We start from the raw sequence: 21,114 nt of genomic DNA on the forward strand, positions 1-21,114 counted from the left end.
ACAGATGCTCTCGAATGCCTGATCCCCGACATTAAGGATGCCACATATGATGCCCAGCTCACGTCGCGTCTCAATACTCCACCGGAAGCAGAGCCAATGCTGGCGATATGTCAGCTGAGGTTTAAAGGCAAAGAGCCCACCGAATGAAGCATTGCTGCCGACTGCCAGATCGCCCAAAAAAGATGGAAAACATTTATTGATGCCAATTTAATAGATTTTCAGTTTCTTTTAGATATTTAGATTAGATTAGTATTTATAGACCCTTTCATTGTTTTGGAAAGGGTCGTAAAATTTTGTAATAGACTTAAAGACTGAAGTTTGCACTACTGTGCTTCAGTCTATATTCTTTTGTGAAACTCGACCAATAGTCCTTAATTTGACAAGAAGGCTGTTTTATGCAATTGCGCACTATTGTCTCTTGTTTGGAATGCTTTTTTGGTTTGAAGAAAGGACTGCGACATAGCGATTTATATAATGGATTGTTGAGCGGCTTACATGGTACTTTTATCTGCATCTGTCCTCTTTCCTCTCATATGAATTGCTGTGTTATTATTTTTGCTATTGTTGAATACATGTATGCGCTATAACCGCAAATTTTCATTGCATTCCACTATTGGATGTTTTGTGATATGCCCTTTCTTTTAATCATGCATGTAGCAATGATATGAATGACAATGTGTAGTAATTTGCTATTATCGCTCTGCATAACTAATTATGCAGAGCAATCTTAAATGGTTTAAACGTCTATGCTTTAGTGTTAGAGTCATCTATATGCCTACCTTAAAGCACAGATCATCAAACGCTACGCTTTGAAAGATTGATAAGTCCCGGGATTAGATTATAGTTACTATATTTCGCTGATAGTTTTAGCTGTTCGCTTATCACCATCATACATCATAAGTTACTCATCCATCCCACTTTTATTCATTATTGGGAAACTGGTCCCATTATCCCCAGTCGGAGCCACTATTCCAAACGGAAAAGGAGCTGTACTAAGGTCCGGACCGGGTGGTTTCCCCTTTGTTGTGGCAGCGATTTTCGAGGCCTCAACAGTACCATCAGGCTTACTTAATAACCATCAACCTAGTGATCTTGGTGCATATCTGAGTTTAGAGCTCCATGACCAATACCACCCTCCTTACTTCGGGACCTAGATATCAACGCAAAGTGTCATCCATATGTCCTCCCAGGCAATGTATCACACAAAGCGTCAACTTTCTGATTATTGTAATCTGTAACAAATACTTCTGTAACAACAAATATATCCTAATCAAATTGATTGACAACAATAAGCATGTAAAGTCATGTTATCCAACTTTTGAGAGATTTACCAGTACAAACACAACCCCAATCAGTAACAAACCTTTATATGTACATAAATATATACAAACCTTCAGGGTCTTTGAAACAACCCGATGTTGCTTCTCAACTTTTCATAGTATGGACTTAGATATTTTCCAGTGAATCTTGATAGAATATTCTTCAACCATGCAGCTTCATTTCCTACTGCTCATGCAGAAACACATTCCACAAATCGATTCAGATTTTCTTATCTCACCAGTCCTTCCAATTCATTCTCTTATTTCTTCTATCAAGGTGTCCATCATGCCTATGATATGACCTCCCTTTCAACTAGGGAGATTCCTTTCATCTTCTCGTTCTCTTACATTAGGGAGATTTCTTTTATTTAGGCTCCCTCTTAACCTAGGGAGATTTCTTTCTTTCTAGCTCCCTCTTAACCTAGGGAGATTTCTTTCTTTCTAGCTCCCTCTTGTCCTAGGGAGATTTCATCTAGGCTTCCTCTTAATTTAGAGAGTTCTACTTCTTTTCTATGAAAACGAAGATTCTGTCATGGCTTCCATCCTTCTCATCAGAGTTATCATGATCCTTATCATTCACATCATTCTTATCATATCAACTTACTTTACGACCATCGTCGCCATCTTGAAGATTATGTGCATGCACAACTTAGATAGAAAGTACAACCAAAACTACAGAAGCATGGAGTTAGCCATAACAAAATCATGAAAGCATTCAAATTTATATATCAAATTCCCAGACTTAATTACAAACAAGAGACCCATATTCTTCAAATTCTTGTTAGGGTTTTTGTTATAAACCCTAGACTACTTCATCAAGACTTTGCACATTTCATAACTGTCATTACATCTAGGGTCTCAAAGTTTCTTTCAAAGGTATGACATACCCTACTACATCATATTGCAAACCCTAGAAACAAATATAGATATACAAGGTATCTAACAAGTTCATAATTCACATGTTAGACTTTTCACTAGGGTTTCATACAAAACCTATATTTCATACATGATTTTTTAGCAATCAAAACCAATCATAGCTCAATTCAAAGTAACAAAATGACTAGCTTCCACTAGGGTTTGTTCCAAACCCTATATTTTCTCAATCAAACATCAATCACAACTAAAACTTAGATTTCAACAATCTTATATTATATTGTCATCATACACCAGAGATTTGAACTTTTACTAATATTTAACTCCAAAACCCTATAATTCACAAATACTATCATCCTAAAGAAACAAACTTCAATTAGGTCAACTCATATATCTACAAATTCACCATCATGCATAAGAACATCATATGGTAGACAATATTAATATATTAGACATATACCGACCTAGACTAGGCCAGGGTTTCGATTAAATGTACACATATACACCTAGGGATTCATTCCTAGGAACTCACTTTAAAGACATTACAAGGGTTTTACTTATAGGCCCAATCAAACCCTAAATATTTAGGGTTTCAATTCATAACATAGAAAAACCTTACTTTACCAAAACCTCAAAGGTTTGGGATTTCGGACAACATCATTCAATCCTAACAAGATAGGGTCTTCATGATCACACCAAAACCCCAAACAAGACATCAAAAACTTCAAATAAAATTTCCCAATAACCCTAACCAGGCTAGGGTTTCACATTATCATTAGCATACTCTTAAGTTAGAGTTTTCCAAAGAACATTTATAGGGTTCTATAAGAACAATCAAGGATTGAAGAGGGTAGATTTATCAAATGATGAATCACCCTAAATAAGAATATTTATGATTCATGACAGTTAGACATAACGATGTTAGTGACACAAATTTCAAAATAAAATGAACGTACTTTTTATATTAAGATAATTTTATAAGGTGTATAGTTTAAGACATACCTGGAGATGTTCCTTGACAAACCTTGTAAGGATTCCTTGAAGTGTTCTCTGTGTATTAAGCCATGATCTTTTATACTTGTAATACATAATTTCAAGAAAAACATGTGATACCAAGAACATGATTTAATTTCTCAATTTAGATTTTCTACGTAACCATGGAGGATGGAATACTATGATATTGAAACTCAAATTATTCCTTCAATCAATATTAGGACTTTTACTTGACATCCTAGATTACTTGTGAACCCTAGAAGATAAGGATTAAGGTTTTAATATGAGATTTTCGTATGTTATCTAAGGAATACAATCTTTTACCATAGACTAGTTATAGACAAGGATTATATAAATCATTTAAGATTAGAGATATTAAAAATCTTATGAATATAAATACCTTGTGTTTACATACCTCTGATTTGATAAACCATTAGTATTGTTACATGTGCATATTATTAAGTGACAATACTTACTTGATTTCCTTGAGTTGGTACCTTGTGTCGGGACTATCAATTCATATCATCAAGGCTTGAACTTCTTTCTCCATAGGACATACTTCAGATTCCTTTCATATTCAGAATTTTAGACCAGACTTGGATCAACTTATATAATTAATTTGGACTTCAAACTGTTCTTCAAGTGTAAGAGGACTGCTACTATTCTTGTAGCATGTTGGTGATAATCATGAACTCCAGTTCTACCGTTAAATGATGAACTTATGCTCGTAGTGAATGTTCCTTCAAATTATATCTCTTAACTAAGGAGAATTTATACATTTCATTGTCTTGGATGCTTCAATCTACTCTTGATAATGAATTCGACCTCAGACAGTAATTTTGCTCCAATTTCAAAATATTATTTCCAATAAGGTTATCTTATTTTAACATAGCTCTGATACCATGTTTAGAAATCAAAAGTAAAGAAATATAATCAATTTATCTTATTATGACATTATCTTGTGATGTTTCATTCTTATTATTCTTTCTTTTGATTTGTCTTTTTCTCATCATCAAGACTAATGTCAAACAACAAATAAAAGAGGACACAAGATGTAGGCACGCAACCATGGAAAACCCCACTCTAGGGGAAAATCAGGTCAAAAAATTCCTCCTTCATTAGATTAAGAAAAAGATGAGATGACCAAGACTCTTACAACCTAACCTAGAGACTGCCCCATCAAGTCAACTCTGTCAGGCTTTGATCATTCCTTAATGGTGGCATACTTCAGTTTTGTTGCACCCAAAACATGCTCACGTTTCTTTATCATCCTCAATATGTTTTGATCTTCTGTTATGGCCTCGTCCTTGGTCCTATAGTATCCCTTATCATACTTCTTATAGTCATAAATCTCCATAGGCAACTATATCGAGTTCATTTCTTCAGCGAGTTGTAGGCCTTCTTCATTGCACTTGCATTAGTTCTGTGATAACTTGGTATTCAGCCCATAAACATATCAACGTTTTGACCTTAATAGCCCTACATTGTCTTGTAGTAATAGTGATATATATTCACCTAATTTTATGAACCCATTATTTGAGATTATCTGAATTGTCTCACTGTGATTTTGCATTGAACTTGATCTGAACTTGTTTATGAGATTACATGAATCCATCACTCTGAAATTGATACAAATAGTTCACTTTAGTATACCGAAACCCTGTCACTTGATTCCACTCAAATACCTTCTCTATGATTTGAGTGAAGTTACATCCTCATTTTCTGAAAGTGGTCTAAACATGTCCCCTTAATATATACCGAAATCCATCACTATGATATCTAAACCTCCTTATGAGATTTTTCACTGAACCTATAATCCACACTTACTTCTATGATCTCATGAATTCTTTTATATGTTTATGACCGAAGGTTTCACTCCTATATATAGTAGTTTCCTTCTGTATTGATCTGGCATGAGTTCAATGAGTGTAGCCGACTTGATGATGATTTATTTTGACGCTGATATTAAGGAGACTTTGATGCAGGAGGAGTTTAACATAACAAGATAGTCTTTGACTTTGACTTATAAATCCTAAAGCCTACAATGGAGGCTTGACCTATGAAAATTGACCCAAGCATGAAACCCATGCTTTAACAAGTCAATTCAATTAATAATAAAAATTATTTTTTCTTTATTTTGAGAAATATATTTCATTTTGACTCAAGAACAATGAAGACCGAACCTAGTTACATTCTTCAACGCTCCCTCTTAACTAGGGAGGTATTCATACTTACATATAAATATAGAGGTACGTGGAGGATCTCAAAACACATAATATATGAAGAATTAAGGCACCACAATGCCATGGACTAGATTCTTGACTAGGGAAATCTATCCAAGGTCTCTCAACAATTTAGGCACCGCAATGCCATGGACTAGATTCCTGACTAGGCAAATCTATCCGAGTGGGACTAAGATGGAGTAAATCTTTCAGCCTATCTAAGTACCATCGGGATTACATAATAACCATCAACCTAGTGATCTAGGTGCATATTTGAGGTCAGAGCTCCATGACCAACGCCACCCTCCCTACTTCGGGACCTAGACATCAACACAAAGTGTCGTCCAGATGTCCTCCCAGGCAATGTATCACATAAAGCCTAAACTTCCCGATTATTCTAATCGGTAACAAATCCTTCCGTAAAAACAAATCTATCCTAATCAAATTGATTGACAACAATAAGCAAGTAAAGACATGCTATCCAAATTTTGAGAGATTTACCTGTACGAAACACAACCCCAATCAGTTAAAAACCTTTAAATGTACATAAATGGATACAAACCTTTGGGGTCTTTCAAACAACTTGATGTTGCTTCTCAACTTTTCATAGTAATTCTTAGATCTTTTCCAAAGAAACTTGACAGAATATTCTTCAACCATGAAGCTTCATTTCCTACTTCTCATGCAGAAACACATTCCACAAATCGATTCGAATTTTCTTATCTTAGCAACCCTTCCAATTCATTCTCTAATTTCTTCTATCAAGGTGTCCATCATGACTATGTATGACCTCCCTTTCAACTAGGGGGATTCCTTTCATTTTTTCTCCCTCTCTTACTTTAGGGAGATTTCTTTTATTCAAGCTCCCTCTTAACCTAGTGATCTGAAATGGGGCACTAAAGGCTTCTTGTCAGCTTACAAGAACCTCTCCCACTCCAAAGCTTAAACAATTTCCAAGATCTAGACTTATATTGACAAATGTGGAATAAATAACTTGAAATAGGTGTATGCTTGTGTTTGTACTTTAATTGTTAAGTGCTTTAAGTTTATTTACTTGAACTAATAGACAACACATAACAGCAAATACAATGCAACAATACACAATCACACATAACAGCAATATAATATGGAGTTCACCCAAACCTCTTGGGCTACGTCTCCTTGAGCTCTAATCAACTCGATTAGACTCTTTGGGATTATGGCTGAATTCTTTTACAAGTTCCACACTCAACTCCAATAGGTTACGATTAAACCATTGGGCTTAGAATACCATTTTTATCCCTGGCTGTTTTTCTCTCTGTCTCTTGGCTCTTGGATTTGGCTCTCGGCCCTGGCTCTGGCTCTGGCTCTGGCTCTGGCTCTTGGCTCTGGCTCTGGCTCTAGCTCTGGCTCTTGCTCTTCGCTCTCTCTCTGGCTCTGGCTCTGGCTCTCACTCTTGGCTCTCTCTCTGGCTCTAGCTCTCGGCTCTGGCTCTCAGCTCTGGCTCTCGCTCTTGGCTCTCACTCTGACTCTGGCTCTCGGCTCTAGCTCTGACTCTCGGCTCTGGCTCTTGGCTCTCACTCTTTTCCTAGTTGTGAGCTCACTGAAGGGAGACTCCTGAAGGGAAACTTACTTCTCTGCTGCTACATGTTTGTGAGCCCCCTATGAGAGTCATACTCTCTAGCTTTTAAGGAATCCTCCGAATCTGCGACTCCCCCAGTCGTTCCTCTGTCTCTCATCATGAGGAATCATTCCTTTGCGGCTCTACGTCTCTTCGACTGGCCCTCCATCTCACTGGCTATGTGGCTCTGCGTCTTCTGTAACACATTCTTGTTACAAAATGCCTGCTTACAATGTGGCACATGTGCAAGACACTGTTTCCAATGGAAATGAACTGACAGACATAGGAAACCCGTTTGTTTGGCCTTTCTGTGCAGAAATCCTGAAAATAGCCAAATAACAGAATACACAAGAAAAACACATCATGAGCCATTTAACCAGAACTCAAAATATATACAATCGCCCCTATAATCCTCTCGGTTTCGTCATTCTATTACATATCGCAATCGCATTGCTTATGGCCAAAAATCCCAATTACATGGAAATACAAAGAAATCTCATAAATCCGGATTTCAAATTATATAAAATCGCAGTTATAATCCCATCAAGTCTGCCTTTGGTCACAATATCTCAGTCGCAACAGGCAGGAGCCCCAAGTCCATGGACTTAACACAACAACGATGTGATATTCCCCATTAAATCTCCACTGTATGATCGAGCTCACGATCCAATGATCAAGATGTGATCGCATCATCACTCATCGCACTATTGCAAGTTGTTTGTTGCATGTATAAACGACCCTTTGTATTTGTTGCAATCCTGATCGCCGATCGCATCGGCATTTTGCAGTTGCATTGCCCAATGGCCCAGGGTTTGAGCAATGTTCAATACCCAGCTTTGATGCGATATACATCGTTGATCGCCAATCCCGCTTTATCGTAATCACAAATCGGCTCACCCAGGTTCCGATATCATATGTAATTCTTTCCCCAATGCGATATGTCGAAGATCGCCAATCGGGAAGTCCTTCCACTTGCAGTTAAGTCCTCCCTTTGAACCTTTCCGATGTGATTTCTTTAAGGAGCCCTTAAGTCCCATTTATAAGAAATTGCCTCCTTTTCTAAGGACATTGGGCAATTATTTTTTTACAATAACTCCTTCATCTGGAGTCCGTTTTGGTCCATTCAAATTGCATTAGATTCAAAATGAAGAGATCTATGCAATGAGACTATTTCCAAGGGCATACTTTGACTTTCATTTTCCTGTGTGAGGAATATTTTTAGACTTAGAGTCTACACTAGATCGATTTTGGATCATGCCTTCCCACTAAAAATCTTCTGGACTTCAAAATACTGATATACTGATCTGAACATTAAATGAGAGTACCTCACCCTCTTCTTTCAACCTCCATACACTTGCCTTGCATAGTGCCTCTGAACCAAAGTCTTTGAACACTCCCTTCCTGGATGTGCTTGTCCTCCTAGGAAGAATTGTCTTCCTCCTTGACTTCCTGCAGAACTCCTACTAAGAAGGTCACAGAAGGTAGTTTGAACTTCTATGCCTTAATCATTGGTCCAAGCTAGCTTAAACCAATGTGAAGTTACATCTACTTCACAAAATTTTCATTTGTACCTATTTGACATACTGTCAACAACAACAGGATTACAGACAACAACTGGATGGCCTAAACTCTTGCTTCATCAAAAGAAACAAATTTCACATCTTGTGAATTACCTCCATGTCTTACATCTACATACAAATGATTGACTAGATAACAAGCCAACAAAACATGCCTTTAAGACAATTGACCCTTCAAGTCAAGCATGTAGAAAAAGAACTTTAGGATTCTTTTTCAAAGATGAAACACTTCATCATTATCTCCATCTTGGAGACCAAATCAAATTTTTCCAAGTCAACATTAACATTACAAGCATGCTTAAAAACAAAGCAATCAACCCTTTAAGTTAATTACACATACATGTTCAAATACAAGGAAATCATCAGCATCCCTGTGTTCATGCACATCATTCTCATGCATGCATTTCATCCTTCAACTTTCACTTAAGCACACTGTACTTTCGAAGCTGAAATGAATATAATGTTGCAGTAATAAAGTGAGTCTCCCAATCAACTTTTCCATTCACCTTCTTGGTAAAATCCTGCAACTTGCATCTCATTAACAAAGAAATGCAAATATATGTGGTATATTTATTTTCACATCAAAAGATATGAAAACTTTAATTGGATAAGAACTCTAACCATTTCTTACCAATCCATTTCAAAGGTCCTTCCTTTGTCTGCACATCACATGTGAATCATCCTGAAACATATCAATCATGGAATATTTCTTTCCATTCCTGCCATTCTCTCTTTCCACCCCCTTCAAGTTTTTTGGAGGCATTATTGGATTCAGAGTCCAACATTTTGCAGCAATATTTCCTTGCTTATGGTAGTAAGTGCAACACATGTGCATCCTCTTGACAGCATGATTTGCCTTGTCCAATGGACCTTTGGCTTCTTTCTTCCTTTCCTTCAAAATTTTCCTGTATGTGGCCATTCTCTTCCAACGTCTAGAAACATTATGGTTATCCAAACCACAAAAGGAAAATGAAATTCTTTTCCCATTCTTGTATGGAAATTTATCATGCTTTACATAATCAAAGGGAATATGATTAGAACCAGATTTATACCTTTCTCTTTTACCTTTATTACCTTCATGAGGAGGTGAATTGAATGAAGAAGTAGCTCCCTTTGGAACACCATCAACCTCTTCAATGGTTTCAGAGTTTCCACAACTCTCTGGTTCAAGTGTATGCTTATGAACTCCTTCTTTTTGCAAATGATGTTTCAAGCTATTTCATTCCCCATGAATACAATCTTTACACTTCTGAGGTAGAAGACCTGACATGAAACTCCTTCTTGGAACTGTTTCAATTATCTTCATGGCAACTTTGGAACTTTCTCCATAAGATTGTCCATAGACAAGACCCAAATACTTAGGCCTTTCCTCAACCATTATTGGCTCAAAAATACCGTATGCATGTTTTCCCAAGCCTTTTCCTTCATACCCCATTTTGGACATTAACTTGGACCCTATACCTCTGGTATGTTTTTCAAAAGAACCAATATAATCATTCTTAGAAGAAATTGAAGACAAACTAGAATTATTTACCTCTTCTTCAAGCTGATACTTAACCAAGGCTTCTTTGGAAACAAGGAGTTGTGTCTCTAACTCATGCATCCTTTCCAGGTTCATATTTGCAATGTGAAGTTGCCTCTCCATTTCCTGCAATTCATCAGAAAGCAACTGATTCTCTTCCTTCATGGAATTCAACTTCTCTCTAAGTATGATGCTCTTCCTTCCATCTTCATACATTTATCTCACCATATCCCTCATGGTGAACAAGTCTTGCTTCTTGTCTTCATCAAAGAATCTTGTGAAGAAAGAAGAATTTGAGGACTCACTTGTAGAATTTTGTCATTATCAAAATGAACAAAATAACTTCAAACAATATTAACAAAGAGCTTATTCAAGCAACCTTTTGCAACAAACCTCTTGTGCTTCAAGGATTGCTTTGAGGTCCTTTGGGATAAGAAGAATGCCTTCAGCCCTTCTTCCTTCTTGTCCTCTCCTGGACTTAGCTATCAATAGCTTTCCCTTCACCTCCGTAAACTCACACAATAGTCAGTTTACAAACAATCAAACAGCTAAATTCTTTCTACTGTTTGAACACCTTTCAAGTCAAACAAGCATATAGATTGCTCTGTCAATCAAGCATTCTGATCTAATACCACTTGCATCATGATACAACTTGCTTCATGATACAACCTACTCTAGTATAACTTACTCTGATATCACCTTCTTTGAAGGTGGGGTTAATCAACCTGATGCTCTGATATAACCAGCTCTGATACCACCTGATCTGAAATGGGGCACTAAAGGCTTCTTGTCAGCTTACAAGAACCTCTCCCACTCCAAAGCTTAAACAATTTCCAAGATCTAGACTTATATTGACAAATGCGGAATAAATAACTTGAAATAGGTGTATGCTTGTGTTTGTACTTTAACTGTTAAGTGCTTTAATTTTATTTGCTTGAACTGATATAAAACATATAACAACAAATACAATGCAGCAATACGCAATCACACATAACAGTAACATAATATGGATTTCACACAAACCTCTTGGGCTATATCTCCTTGAGCTCTAATCAACTCAATTAGACTCTTTAGGTTTATGGTGAATTCTTTTACAAGTTCCACATTCAACTCCAATAGGTTACGACTAAACCATTAGGCTTAGAATACCATTTTTATCCCCAGTTGTTTGGCTCTCTAGCTCTCGGCTCTTGGCTCTCGCTCTCGGCTCTTGGCTCTCGCTCTCGGCTCTCGCTTTGGCTCTCGGCTCTAGCTCTGGCTCTTGGCTCTCACTCTCGCTCTGGTTCTGGCTCTCCGCTCTGGCTCTGGCTCTGGCTCTCCACTCTGGCTCTAGCTCTCAACTCTGGCTCTCGCTCTTAATCTCGGCTCTCACTCTCACTCTCACTCTCGCTCTTGGCTCTAGCTCTTTTCCCAGCTGTGAGCTCCCTGAAGGGAGACTCACTTTTCTGTTGCTACATGTTTGTGAGCCCCCCTGTGAGAGTCATACTCTTTGCATTTTGAGGAATCCTCCGACTTTGTGGCTCCCCCAGCCATTCCTCTGTCTCTCATCATGATGAATCATTCCTTTGTAGCTCTACGTCTCTTCGACTAGCCCTTCAGCTCACTGGCTCTGTGGCTCTGTGTCTTCTATAACTCCTATTACAAAAATCCCACTTACACCATGGCACAGGTGCGAGAGACTGTTTCCAATGGAAATGAACCAGCGAGCACAAGAAACCTGGTTGTTTTGCTTTTCTGTGCAGAAATCCCGAAAATAGCCAAATAACAGAATACACAGGCAAAACGCATCATGAGTCGTTTAATCAGAACTCAAAATATATGCAATCAGCCCTATAATCCTCTCGGGTCCTTCATTCTATCGCATATCGCAATCGCAATGCGTATGGCCAAAAAACCCAATTACATGGAAATACAAAGGAATCTCGTAAATCCGGATTTCAAATTATATGAAATCGCGCTTATAATCCCATCAGGTCCGCCTTTGGCCGCAATATCGCAATCGCAACAGGAAGGAGCCCCAAGTCCATGGACTTAACACAATAGTGATGCAATACTCCCCGTTAAATCTCCACAATCCGATCGAGCTCGCAATCCAACGATTAGGATGCGATTGCGTCATAGGTCATCGCACTATCGCAAGTCACTTGTCGCATGTATAAACGACCCTTTGTATTTTTTGTGATCCCGATCGCCAATCACGTCGGTATTTCACAGTCACATTGCCCAACAGCCCGGGGTCTGAACAACATCCCATAGCCAGCTCTGATGTGATATACAATGTTGATCGCCGATCCCGCTTTATCGCAATCACAAATCGGCTCGCCCGGGTTCCGATATCATATGTAAGTCTTTCCTCGATGCGATATGTCAGGGATCGCCAATTGGGAAGTCCTTCCACCTATGGTTAAGTCCTCCCTTTGAACCTTTCCAATGCGATTTCTTTAAGGAGCCCTTAAGTCCCATTTATAAGAATTTGCCTCATTTTCTAAAGACATTGGGCAATTTTCTTTTTACAATAACTCCTTCTTCCGGAGTCCGTTTTGATCCATTCAAATTGCATTAGATTCAGAATGAAGAGATCTATGCAATGAGACTATTTCCAAGAGCATCCTTTGACTTTCATTTGTGAGGAATATTTTTAGACTTAGAGTCTATACTAGATCCATTTTGGATCACCTAGGGAGATTTCTTTCTTTCTAGCTCCCTCTTTTCCTAGGGAAATTTCATCCAGGCTCCCTCTTAATTTAGAGAGTTCTACTTCTTTTTATGACAATGAAGATTCTTTCATGGCTTCCATCCTTCTCATCAGAGTTATCATGATCCTTATCATTCACATCATGCTTATCATATTAACTTACTTTACGACCATCTTTGCAATCTTGAAGATTATGTGAATGCACAACTTAGATAGAAAGTACAACCAAAACTATGGAAGCATGAAGCTAGCCATAACAAAATCACAAAAGCATTTAACTTTATATATCAGCTGCCCAAACTTAATTACAAACAAGAGACACATACTCTTCAACTTCTTGTTAGGGTTTTTGTTATAAACCCTAAACTACTTCATCAAGACTTTGAGCATTTCATAACTATCATTACATCTAGGGTATCAAAGTTTCTTTCAAAGGTACGACATACCCTACTACATCATGTTCCAAATCCTAGAAACAAATATAGATAAAAAAGGTATCTAACAACTTCATAATTCACATGTTAGACTTCTCACTAGGGTTTCATACAAACCATAGATTTCATACATGATTTTTTAACAATCAAAACCAATCATAGCTCAATTCAAAGTAACAACATGACTAGATTCCACTAGGGTTTGCTCCAAAATATAGATTTTCTCAATCAAATATCAATCACAAATAAAACTTAGATTTTCTCAATCAAATATCAATCATAACTAAAACTTAGATTTCAACAATCTTATATCATATTGTCATCATACACTAGAGATTTGAACTTTTACTAAGGTTTAACTCCCAAAACCTAGAATTCACAAATACTATCATCCTAAATAAACAAACTTCAATTAGGTCAACTCATATATCTATGAATTCACCATCATGAATAAGCACATTATATGTCAGGCAATATTAATATATTAGACATATATTGACCTAGACCAGGCTAGGCTTTCAACTAAATGGACTCATATACACCTATGGATTCATTCCTAGGAACTCACTTTAAAGACGTTACAAGCGTTTTACTTATAGGCCCAATCAAACCCTAAATATCTAGTGTTTCAATTCATAACATAGAAAAACCTTACTTTACCAAAACTTCAAAGGTTTTGCATTTTGGATAACATCATTCAATCCTAACAAGATACGGTTTTCATACCAAAACCCCAAACAGGACATCAAAAACTTCAAATAACATTTCCCAATAACCCTAACCAGGCTAGAGTTTCACACATTATCATTATCATACCCTTAAGTTAGAGTTTTGTAGAGAACGGGTTCTATAAGAACAATCAAGGATTGAAGAGGGTAGATTTATCAAATGATGAATCATCCTAAACAATAATATTTATGATTCAAGACAGCAAGACGTAACGATGTTAGTAACGCAAATTTCAAAATAAGATGAACGTACTTTTTATAGTAAGAGAATATTATAAGGTGTATAGTCTAAGACATACCTGGAAATGTTCCTTGACAAACCTTGTAGGGATTCCTTGAAGTGCTCTCTTTGTATTTAAGTCATGATCTTTTATACATGTAATACATAATTTCAAGAAAAACATGTGATACCAAGAAAATTATTTAATTTCTCAAGTTAGATCTTCTACATAAGCATGGAGGATGGAACCCTATGATATTGAAACTCAAGTTATTCCTTCAATCAATATTAGGACTTACTTGACATCCTAGATTACTTGTGAACCCCAGAAGATAAGGGCTAAGGTTTTAAAATGATATTTTCATATGTTATCTAAGGATTACAATTTTTTACCATAGACTAGTTATAAACAAGGATTTTATGAATCATTTAAGATTAGAGATATTAAAAAGCTTATGAATATAAGTACCTTGTGTTTACATACCTCTGATTTGATAACTCATTAGACTTGTTGCATGTGCATATTATTAAGTGACAATACTTACTTGATTTCCATGAGTTGGTACCTTGTGTTTGAACTATCAATTCATATCCTCAAGGCGTGAATTTCTTTCTCCATAGGACAGACTTCAGATTCCTTTCATAGTCAAAATTTTAGACCATACTTAGATCAAATTATATAAGAAATTTTGACTTCAAATTTTTCTTCAAGTGTAGGGGGATTGCCATTGTTGTTGTAGCATGTTGGTGATAATGATGAACTCCAGTTCTGCCCTTAAATGATGAACTTATGCCCATAGTGAAGGTTTCTTAAAATTATATCTCTTACCTAAGGATGCCTTATACCTTTCATTGTCTTGGATGCTTCGATCTACTCTTGACAATGAATTCAACCTCAAATAGTGACTTTGCTCCAATTTCAAAATATTATTGCTAATAAGGTTATCTTCTTTTACCATAGCTCTGATACCATGTTGAAAAATCCAAAGTGAGGCAAGATAATCGATTTCTCTTATTATGACATTATCTTGTGATGTTTCATTATTATTATTCTTTCTTTCGATATACCTTTTTCTTATCATCAATACTAATGTAAAACAACAAATAAAAGAGGACACGAGATGTAGGCACGCAGCCATGGAAAAACCCCACTCTAGGGGAAAACTTGGTCAAAAAATTCTTCCTTTAGTAGATTAAGAACAAGATGAGACGACCAAGACTCTCACAAGTCACAACCTAACCTAGAGACTCCCCCCGTCAAGTCAACTCTGTCAAGCTTTGATCATTTCTTAATGGTGACATACTTTAGTTCTGTGGCACCCAAAACATGCTCATGGTTCTATATCATCCTAAATATACTTTGATCTTTAGTTACGGCCTCATCCTTGGTCCTGTAGTAGCCCTTATCATACTTCTTACTGTCATAGATATCCACAGGCAATTGTACCAAGTTCCTTTTATTCAACGAGTTGTAGACCTTCTTCATTGCACTTGTCTTAGTTCTGTGATAACTTGGTATTTTGCCCATAAACATATCAATTTTTTGACCTTAATACTCATACACTGTCTTGTAGTCATAGTGATATATATTCACCTAACTTTATGAACCCATTCTTTGAGATTATCTGAAATGTCTCACTAGGATTTTTCATTGAACTTGATATGAACTTGTTTCTGAGATTACACGAATCCATCACAATTGATCTAAATAGTTCAGTGCAATAGACTAACCCAGTCACTTGATTCCGCTGAAATACCTTCTCTATGATTTGAGAAAAGTTACATCATCATTCTCTAAAAATAATCTAAACATGTGATCCGAATGGAAATCCGCGCATGGTACTTTCCCACCCATGGTATTTACCCATGGTAATGATCCGAATGGAAATTCACCCATGGTAATGTAGCTAAAATCTATTATAAATAACAAGCCTCTTTTTATAAGAGGACAGATTCTCCAGTGCAATGTAGTTGCAACTATCATTTCCTGTTCTAATAAGAGTTAGTTCATGATTTATTTTCTCATTTGGTTCACTTTTGTTCTTTTCTTGGTGCGAAAATTACTCGGATCTTGGGGAGGGCCCCAAGATCTTAATCAGTGGTATCAAAGCAAGTTATGATTCCATGGTAATCAAGGTTCTAAAGGTCTGTAGTAAAATTTCTCATATCTTCTCATAATATTTTGTTTCGCAAATTTGGCACCAACTATTCGCCCTCTCTTATCGACCCCTTTGCGAACTATGTGGTCTAGATCGATACCCGTGGGTTATATCTTACCTTCCGATCAAAGCAAGAGTTGGTCCCAGTCCACACCAGTGGAAATGTCTCCAGTGTGTCTAGTTCACTCGCAATATTAAAAACCTTTGCCCTCTCTAGGTGCATATTTCGAATCATATGAAATACGTTAGTGGAATAAAATATTTTCCCTAAGGCCTCTACAACAACCATTATTGTTAGCCTCCAAACCCTCATCTTTGAACGCATTGAGCTGATCTCGAATCAAATGAGAGGTATAGCGAGGCTCTGTTTAGAGAGATGTCTAAGATTCCGCAGTCGGAGCTCGTGGACAAATTGACAGCCATTGTTTTTGATATTGTACAGACCATAATCATTCTATAGTCCCTGGAGATCGGTCGGATCAAGAGACTATCAGATTTTCTAGTGCCAGAGTTGATGAGGGGATTCGAAGACATGTCGAGGAATGTTGCGTTCATGTGAAGTCGGAGTCGAAGGTGTCAAGCATGGGGTTTTCGTCGTCATCGATGCGACAGAGGCCTCTCTACTTCGTGCAGAACTGAACGTTGATGGACAACTCCTTAGCCATTCACTCCGCTAATTTCACTGTACTCAGGTCGACCTCGAATTGCTTGGTGTCGGTGTCGTGGTTGGAATGCCACTCATGGACTTTATCGAGCACCCAGTTATTGGGGCAAGGTCATCCCTGATGAAAATAATAGCATAATCAAGTGGCCTCATGCCAATGCCATTGCAAAGGAAATGTTCCGCGATGATGATTCTGGGGGCAAAAATATTTGGCCCCGTCATTGTCAAGTTGTGCTCTTTGTATCGTGTTTTGGTTTTCTTTTTCCCATATTTTTCTATCACTGTGGAGCTCCATCCATCCCTACAAGCCCCAGATTACCCTGCAGAGTATTTCCTTCAGCAATTTCCATGTTGACGAGGGAGCTGATGAGACTGGTGTGCCCATGATGATGATATTAATGAATTCCACTCTAAAGCTCAGCATCTACAATCTTGCCGGAATTCATGTGGTTTCAACCCCTGTGAATCTTATGTACAATGAGTTGTCCGTTGCTACAGCTCAGTTGGAAGAATATTATCAATCACAAAAGAGACACAATGTTGTCTCATCATGGTGAGGGAGGCAGCAAGATCCAGGTGAAGAAACAATCATTATTCGCCCCATTAGAAGGCTTACGACACCACTGCCCCATTAACGCTCCGACGGCTGGAAGGTCACGTGCTTCCTCTGTGGCGGCTCCTCCACCAGTGCCGCCTGTGCGGCCATGGCAAGGCGCAGCGCTAAAGCCTGGCAACGTTGATCGCCACTGGTGTCCTCCTATGCTTCGTGCCGGCACCAGTGGGGGTGACGAAAAACGCCTGGTAGTTTCTCACGATATTCCTGACCACGATCGTGGAGATCATTACGCAATCATTGCCTCTAGGGGTCATGGCACTGATGGGCCTCGATGCTGTTGTGCTCACTTTCTTCTCCGCTCGTGTCGTCGACATCTTTTTGCCTCTGAAATCTCTATGTGGCCCGCAAAAGAAACGTTGGTGATGGGACAGAGCGACGGCTGGAATCATGGCTCATGCTCACCTGCTTCCAAACGTCCATCATTTCCTCTGCCATGTTCTTGACGACCATGGCAGCTAATCCCTTGAGTGTGAATCTTGTCGCAGGGACCATTGGCCAGAGACGGACTGGGCACTGATGGCATTGGTGACGTGTCAGGTGTCTATGATCATTGTTATGCTTCTTCTTCTTTATGTGATATACTCGCCCAGTGTGTCAAGAGAAGTCCCGATGCGCCGAAGCTCGCGTGGGAAAAGCTGCATAATATGGCATCGATGACCAAGAATGATATCATCATGAGCGGCTCGCTACTGGTCACGGTGGGTCTTTGGATATTTTGGGGAATGTTAAAGGTGGATATTGTCACTGCAACGATCCTTGGTTTGTATGTCCTACTCTGCACAGGGGTTGTGACATGGAAGGAGTGCTTGGATGAATCATTTGTGTGGGACACTCTTACCTGGTGTGCTGCACTCATTGCAATGGTAGGATATCTAAACAAATATGGTCTTATTTCATTGTTTATCTAGACTGTTGTGAAGGGTGTTGGTGGACTTGGACTGTCCTGGCAACTTTCTTTTGGAATATTGGTATTGTTGTACTTTTATTCTCACTACTTCTTTGCAAGTGGTGCAGCACATATTGGGGCAATGTTTAGTGCCTTTTTATCTATTGCAAGTTCTTTAGGGACCCCACCTTTATTTGGGGCAATGGTTCTTTCTTTCCTTTCAAAACTTATGAGAGGCCTTACACATTATGGTATTAGATCAGCCTCTGTTTACTATGGAAAAAATAGTGGTTCGTGGCTCATTATTTATAGAACAATAGTGTGTGTCATAATTTTGTATTATGATTTTCTAGCAGCTAGGGGTGTTTATGGTGATAAGGTTATTTTTTCTTACTATCTTGAAGCATATTTTTGTTTGTGACAAGGTACCCCTTCTAATGCGAAGGCAATGTCATGGTAGGCCTATCAACTCATATCCATGGGACCAAAAATTGAAACTTGTTCACTTGGATGGCATCTTTACAACATCTCATTGGATTGTGAGAATCTACAAACATAAGCCACCAAATCTCTAGTAGATAGATCGACAAGTGATCTTTAGGTTCATTACAAGGTGTCTCTATCCTCGAACCCTCGCTAATTATGGTTGTGGGTCAACCACACAAAAATATTTATCAACGAATTCCATTTGCTCGGCCACACACTGTCCACCTCATAGTTGACCCACCAGCATTATAGGATATCTCTATCCTCGGCCCTTCGTTCCTCATGGTTATGGGTCAGCCATGCAAAATCCTTCCCAGAAAAATCCATTTGCTTGGCCACACATTGTCAATATCATAGTTGGCTCACAAGCATTACAAGGTATCTCTATCCTTGGATCTTTGTGCATCATGGTTATGGGTCATCCACAAACCCTCGGTTATGGGTCAACCATGCAAAACCCTTGTCTTCGACAACACTTGGTCATCCACAACTCATCTTCAACAAAAGCTTCTCCAGAGGGAACTTCACGCAATGGGGACCATTGCTTCCTAAGGAGGGAGGAATGATCCGAATGGAAATCCACCCATGGTAATTTCCCACCCATGTTATTTATCCATGGTAATGATCCGAATGGAAATCTGCCCATGGTATTTACCCATGGTAATGTAACTAAAAAATGTTATAAATAATGAGCCTCTTTTTGTAAGAGGACAGATTCTCCAACACAATGTAGTTGCAACTATCATTTTTTGTTCTAATAAGAGTTAGTTCATGATTTATTTTTTGTTTTGGTTCACTTTTGTTCTTTTCTTAGTGCGACAATTACTCAGATCTTGGGGCCCTCCCCAAGATGTGGATCAACATGTCTCCTTAATGTATACCAAAATCCATCACTATGACATCCGAACCTCCTTATGAGATTTTGCACTGAACCTATAACCCGCACTTACTTCTATGATCTCACTAATTCTTTTATATGTTTATGACCGAAGGTTTCACTCCTATATATAGTAGTTTCCTTTTGTTTGATCCAACACGAGTTCAATGAGTGTAACCGATTTTATGATCATTTATTTTGAGGCCGGAGGCTTGACCTATGGCAATTGACCCATGCTTTAATAAGTCAATTCAATTAATAATAAAAATTATTTTTGCTTTATTTTGACAAATATATTTCATTTTGGCTCAAGTATAATGAAGACTGAACCTAGTTACATTCTTCAACACTCCCTCTTAACTAGAGAGATATTCATAATTACATATAAATATAGAGGTACATGGAGGATCTCAAAACACATAATCTATGAAGAGTTTAGGTTGCGCAATGCCAGGGACTAGATTCTTGACCAAGGCAATCTATCCAAGGTCTCTCAACAATTTAGGCACCCTAATGCCACGGACTAGATTCCTGACTCGGGAAATATATTTGAGTGGGACTAAGATGGACTAAAGCTTCCAGATTATCTAGGTACCACCACGCTTACTCAATAACCATCAACCTAGTCCAGGTGCATATCCAAGGTCAGAGTTCCATGACCAATGACACCCTCCCTACTTCGGGACCTAGACATCAACACAAAGTGTCGTCCATATGTCCTCCCAAGCAATCAGTAACAAATCCTTCCATAAAAACAAATTTCTCCAAATCAAATTGATTGACAATAATAAGCATGTAAAAACATGCTATCCAACTTTCGAGAGATTTAACAGTACAAACACAACCCCAATCAGTAACAAACCTTTAAATGTACATAAATAGATACAAACCTTCAGGGTATTTCAAATAACTTGATGTTGCTTCTCAACTTTTCATAGTAGGACTTGGAGATTTTGCTATGAATCTTGACAGAAGATTCTTAAACCATGAATCTTCATTTCCTACTTCTCATGCAGAAACACATTCCACAAATCGATTCGAATTTTCTTATCTCAGTAGCCCTTCCAATTCATTCTCTAATTTCTTCTATCAAGGTGTCCATCATAACTATGATATGACCTCCCTTTCAACTAGGGAGATTCCTTGCATTCGTTCTCCCTCTCTTACTTTAGGGAGATTTCTTTTATTCAATCTCCCTCTTAACCTAGGGAGATTTCTTTCTTTCTAGCTCCCTCTTGTCCTA

The 21,114-nt window shown here is 38.1% G+C and overlaps 2 pseudogenes; both read left to right on the forward strand.

The window, feature by feature from the left end:
- The window catches only part of LOC149180306 (uncharacterized), a 38,739-nt pseudogene extending 21,176 nt beyond the window's left edge, over window positions 1-17,563 (forward strand).
- A 311-nt stretch (window positions 17,564-17,874) lies between these two features.
- LOC149180307 (dicarboxylate transporter 1, chloroplastic pseudogene) lies at window positions 17,875-18,929 on the forward strand (annotated as a pseudogene).
- The last annotated feature ends 2,185 nt before the right edge of the window (window positions 18,930-21,114 follow it).

This window comes from Pinus tabuliformis, chromosome 3_2 (genome assembly GCF_031772625.1).
Source record: "Pinus tabuliformis cultivar Carrire ecotype Pingquan chromosome 3_2, CPIR1, whole genome shotgun sequence".
NCBI lineage: Eukaryota > Viridiplantae > Streptophyta > Pinopsida > Pinales > Pinaceae > Pinus > Pinus tabuliformis.